Below are 6,387 nucleotides of genomic sequence, written 5' to 3'. Positions count from 1 at the left end.
CCAGTTCTGTGAAAAAAGTTGATGGTATTTTGATAGGGATTGCACTGAATGTGTAGATTGCTCTAGGTAGCATAGACATTGTAACAATATTTGGTCTTCCAATCCATGAGTGTGGAATATTTTTCCATTTTTTGTGTCTTCCTTAATTTTTTCTTGAGTGTTCTATAATTTTCTGAGTACAGATCCTTTTCCTCTTTGGTTAGGTTTATTCCTAGGAATCTTATGGTTTTGGGTGCAATTATAAGTGGGATTGACTCCTTAATTTCTCTTTCTTCTGTCTCATTGTTAGTGTATAGAAATGCCACTCATTTCTGTGTATTGATTTGATATGACTCATCATCAGGGAAATGCAAATCAAAACCACAATGAGATATCATCTTACACCTGTGAGAATGGCTAAAGTCAAAAAGACAAAAAAATAACAAGTGTTGGCAAGGATGTGGAGAAAAAGGAACCTCATATACTGTTGGTGGGAATGTAAATTGGTACAGCCACCATGGAAAACAGCATGGAGGTTCCTCAAAAAATTAAAAACAGAAATACCATATGATCCAATAATTCCTCTATGTGGTATTTACCCAAAGAAAATGAAGACACCAATTCAAAAAGATATACGCACCCCTATGTTTATTGCAGTATTATTTATAATAGCCAGGAAATGGAAACAACCTAAGTGTCCATCAATAGGTGAATGGATAAAGAAGATGTGTTTTATCATAAATGAAAGAAGAGAGATCACAAACAACACTGGTGAAATACAAACAATTATGAGAACATATCATAAACAACTATATGCCAACAAATTAGGCAATCTGGAAGAAATGGGTGCATTCCTAGAAACATATAAACTACCAAAATTGAAACTGGAAGAAATAGAAAACCTGAACAGACCCATAAGCAGCAAGGAAATTGATGCAGTGATAAAAAATCTGCCAACAAACAAGAGTCCAGTGTCCGATGGCTTCCTAGGGGAATTCTACCAAACATTTAAAGAAGAATTAATACTTATTCTTCTGAAGCTGTTTCCAAAAATAGAAATGGAAGTAAAACTTCCAAACTCTTTCTATGAAGCCAGCATTACCTTGATCCCAAAGACAGATAAAGACACCACCAAAAAGGAGAATTACAGACCAATATCGCTGATGAACATGGATGCAAAAATTCTCACCAAGATACTAGGCAATAAGATCCAGCAGTACATTAAAACAGGGACCAAAAATAAATAAATAAATAAAATAAAATAAAACAGGGACCAAGCAGTATTTATTCCTGGGCTTCAAGGGTGGTTCAAATCCGTAAATCAATTAATGTGATATGCTGCATAAATGGAAGGTCAAGAACCATACGATCCTCTCAATAGATGCAGAAAAAGCACTTGACAAAGTACAGCATCTTTCTTGATTAAAACTCTTCACAGTGTAGGGATAGAGAGAGCATGCCTCAATGTCATAAACACCATGTATGAAAAACCCACAGCAAATGTCATTCTCAATGGGGAAAAACTGAGAGTTTTCCCCTAAGGTCAGGAACACAACAGGGATATCCACTATCACCACTGTTTTTCAACATAGCACTAGAAGTCCTAGCCTCAGCAATCAGACAACAAAAAGAAATAAAAGGCATCCAAATTGGCAAAGGAGAAGTCAAACTCACTCTTCACAGATGACATGATACTCCATGAGGAAAACCCAAAACATTCCACCCCAAAATTGCAGTAGAGATATTTTTAAATATCCCTTGTGATTTCTTCTTTGATCAGTGAATTACTTAGAAGCATATTGTTTAATTTCCAACTATATAGAGATTTTCCAGATTTCCTTCTATTATTGGTTTCGAATTTAATTCCAGTATGGTCAGAGAACATACTTTGTATGATTTCAATCCATATAAATGTATGGTGATTTGTTCTATCACCTAGCATACGGTATATTCTAGAGAATCTTTCATGTGTACTAGAAAGAATGTATATTCTGTTGTTGGGTGGAATGTTCTAGTTGTTTAATAATATTGCTCAGATATTCTATATCCTTTCTGATTTGCTTTCTAGTTAATTATCAATTAGTATTATCATTAGCGAGAGAGCAATATTGAAATATCCAACTGTAATTGCTGAATAGTCTGTTTTTCCTTTCAAAGTTATCAATTTTTGCTTCACATATTTTGGGGTTCTCTTGTTACATGCAAGTATATTTGGAATTGCTTTATCTTTTGGATGAATTGACCCTGTTATCATTATGAAATGTTCTTCTCTGTCTCTAGTGATTTTCTTTTTTCTTTTTTTTTTTAAGATTTTATTTATTTATTCAACAGAAATAGAGACAGCCAGCGAGAGAGGGAACACAAGCAGGGGGAGTGGGAGAGGAAGAAGCAGGCTCATAGAGGAGGAGCCTGACGTGGGGCTCGATCCCATAACGCCGGGATCACGCCCTGAGCCAAAGGCAGACGCTTAACCGCTGTGCCACCCAGGCGCCCCTCTAGTGATTTTCTTAAAGTCTATTTTAATATAGCCTCTCTAGCTTTCTTGTGGATAGTGTTTTCTTGGTATATGTTTTCCCATCCTATGACTTTCAATCTATTGTATCTTTTTAATGGTTCCATCCTATAGTTTAATAACTTTTTCTTAACCTTAAAGGAATATATTATGGAATGGTACATCTTGGGACAAAGGAAATATGTATTTGAAATTCAGCAGTTGCTTCAGTTTGTCCTCCTTATAGTTTCAGTGAACTTGCATTTAATGCATTTTATTACATTTTTATAAAATGTCATCTCAGCTCCTTTGAACATGTATCTATCTGCACACTTACACACTTACATATTTGTTTGAAATTGTGCATACTTAATATAGAGATAGTCGTTTTCTAAAATTTTTAATTTATTATTTTTTAATTATTATTGTTTTAATTCCAATGTAGTTAACATACAGTGTTACATTAGTTCCAGGTGTATAATATAGTGACTCAACAATTCCATACATCACCCAGTGCTCATCACGACAAGTACATCACCTTAACCCCCATGACCTATTTCACCCATTCCCCTCCCACCTCCACTCTGGTAACCATCAGTTTGTTCTCTATAGCTAAGAGTCTGTTTCTTAGTTTCTGTCTCTCTCTCTCTCTTCTTTGCTCATTTGTTTTGTTTCTTAAATGACACATATGAGTGAAATCACATGGTATTTATCCTTCCCTAACTTATTTCTCTTAGCATTATACTCTCTAGCCCCATCCTTGTTACAAATGGCAAGATTTCATTCTTTTCTATGGCTGAATAATATTCCCTTGTATATATATACCACATCTTCTTCATCCATTCATCTATTGATGGACACAAGCTGCTTCCATAGTGTGACTATTATAAATAATGCTGCAATAAACATAGGGGTACCTGTATCTCTTTGAATTGGTGTTTTTGTATTTTTTAGGTAAATACCCAGTAATGCAATTACTGGATAGTATGGTAGTTCTATTTTTAAATTTTTGAGGAAACTCCACTGTTTCCACAGTGGCTGCACCAGTTTGCATTCCCAACCAATAGTGCAAGAGGGTTCCTTTTTGTCCATATCCTTGCCAACACTTGTTGTTTCTTGTGTTTTTTATTTTAGCCATTCTGACAGGTGTGAGGTAATATTTCATTGTAGTTTTGATTCTCATTTCCCTGATGATCAGTGATGTTGAGCATCTTTTCATGTGTCTGTTGGACATCTCTATGTCTATCCATGTCTTCTGTCCCCTTTTTTTATTTTATTTTATTTTATTTTTTTATTAACAGAGATAGAGACAGCCAGCAAGAGAGGGAACACAAGCAGGGGGAGTGGGAGAGGAAGAAGCAGGCTCATAGCAGAGGAGCCTGATGTGGGGCTCGATCCCACAACGCCGGGATCACGCCCTGAGCCGAAGGCAGACGCTTAACCGCTGTGCCACCCAGGCGCCCCCTGCCCCCTTTTAATTGAATTATTTGAAGTTTTTTGAGGTGTTGAGTTATATAAGTCCTTCATATACTTTGGGTACTAACCCTTTATTGGATATGTCATTTGTAAATATCTTCTCCCACTCAATAGGTTGCCTTTTTGTTTTGTAGACTGTTTCCTTCATTGTGCAAGAAATTTTTATTTTGATGTACTCTCAATAGTTTATTTTTGCTTTTATTTCTCTTGCCTCAGGAGACATATCTCGAAAAATGTTGCTACAGCTGGTGTCAGAGACATTATTGCCTCTGCTCTCTTCTAAGGTTTTATGGTTTCAGATATCACATCTAGATTTTTAATCCATTTTGAGTTTATTTTTGTATATGGTATAAGAAAGTAGTCAACTTTCATTCTTTTGCATGTAGCTGAACTGTTTTCCCAAGACCTTTTGTTGAAGAGATTGTCTTTTCCCATTGGATAGTCTTTCCTGCTTTGTCAAAGATTAATTGATCATGTAGTTGTGGGTTTATTTCTGGGTTTTCTATTCTGTTCTATTGATCTATGTATCTATTTTTGTGCCAGTACCACACTGTTCTGATTACTGTAGCTTTGTAATATAACTTGAAGTCCAGAATTGTGCTACCTCCAGTTTTGCTTTTCTTTTTCAAGATTGCTCTGGCTATTCAGAGTCTTTTATGTTTCCATGCAACTTTTAGGATTCTTTGTTCTAGTTCTGTGAAAAATGCTCTTGGTATTGTGGTAGAGAGTGCATTGAATGTGTAGATTACTATGGGTAGTATAGATGTTTTAACAATATTTGTCTTCCAATCCATGAGCATGGTATGTCTTTACATTTCTTGGTGTCCTCTTCAATTTCTTTCATCAGTGTTTTATAGTTTTCAGAATACAGGACTTTCACCTCTTTGGTTAGGTTTAGGTATCTTAGTATTATTTTTGGTGCAGTTGTAAATGGGATTGTTTTCTGAATTTCTCTTTCTGCTACTTCATAGTGTATACAAATACAACAGATTTCTGCACATTGATTTTTTTGCAACTTTGTTGAATTCATTTATCAGTTCTAGTAGTTTTTTGGTGGAGTCCTTTGTGTTTTCTGTATATAATATCATGTCATCTGCAAATAGTGAAAGTTTTACTTCTTCCTCCCTGAAATAAAAAGCATTTCTTTTTGTTGTCTGATTGCTATGGCTAGGACTTCCAGTACTATGATGAGTAAAAGTAGTGAGAGTGTATATCCTTGTCTTGTTCCTGTCCTTAGGGGAAAAGTTCTCAGTTTTTGCCCATTGAGTATGATGTTCATTGTGGGTTTTTCATATATGGCCTTTATTATGTCGAGGTATGTTACCTCTAAACCTACTTTGTGGAGGGCTTTTATCATGCATAGATGTTGTACTTTGTCAGATGCTTTTTCTGCATCTATTGAAATGATCATATGATTTTTTTCCTTTTACTGATATGATGTATCATGTTGATTGATTTGTAAACCACCCTTGCATCCTGGGAATAAATCCCACTTGATTGTGGTGAATTATTTTTTTAATGTATTATTTTTTTTAAGATTTTATTTATTTATTTGACAGAGAGAGACACAGTCAGTGAGAGGGGGAACACAAGTAGGGAGAGTGGGAGAGGAAGAAGCAGGCTCCCAGCAGAGCACGGAGCCTGATGCAGGGCTCGATCCCAGGACCCTAGGATCACGCCCTGGGCCAAAGCAGACATTTAATGACTGAGCCACCCAGGCACCCCCTTTTAATGTATTATTGAATTTGGTTTGCTATTATTTTATTGATTTTTGCATCTATGTTCTTCACAAATATTGGCCTTTTATTCTCTTTTTTTTGTGGTGTCTTTATCTGGCTTTGGTATCAGGGTAATGCTGGCCTCATAGAATGAATCTGGAAGTTTTCCCTCCACTTTTATTTTTTGGAACAGTTTGAGAAGAATAGGTGTTAGCTCTTCTTTAAGTGTTTGATAGAATTCACCTGTGAAGCCATCTATTCCTGGACTTTTGTTTGTTGGGAGTTTTTTGATTACTGATTCAATCTCCTTGTTGGCAATTGGTCTGTTCAAATTTTCTATTTCTTCCTGTTTCAGTTTTGATAAGTTATATGTTTCTATGAATTTATCCATTTTTTCTAGGTTGTCCAATTTGTTGGCATATAGTTTTTAATATTCTCTTACAACTGTTTGCATTTCTGTGGTGTTGGTTGTTTTTTCTCCTCTTTCATTTGTGATTTTGAGTTCTCTCTCTCTCTTTGAGTCTGGCTAGAAGTTTATCATTTTGTTGATCTTGTCAAAGAACCAGCTCCTGGCTTCATTGATCTGTTGTTTGCTTAGTTTCTGTGTCATTTATTTCTGCTCTAATCTTTATTGTTTCCTTCCTTCTGCTGGTTTTAGATTTTGTGTGTTGTTCTTGTTCTAGTTCTTTTAGGTGTAACATGGTTAATAGGTTTCCCAAAGAT

Source organism: Ailuropoda melanoleuca, chromosome 3, assembly GCF_002007445.2.
Source record: "Ailuropoda melanoleuca isolate Jingjing chromosome 3, ASM200744v2, whole genome shotgun sequence".
Lineage (NCBI taxonomy): Eukaryota > Metazoa > Chordata > Mammalia > Carnivora > Ursidae > Ailuropoda > Ailuropoda melanoleuca.
The sequence above is the reverse complement of the archived record's forward strand: the minus strand, read 5'-3'. Positions refer to the sequence as shown.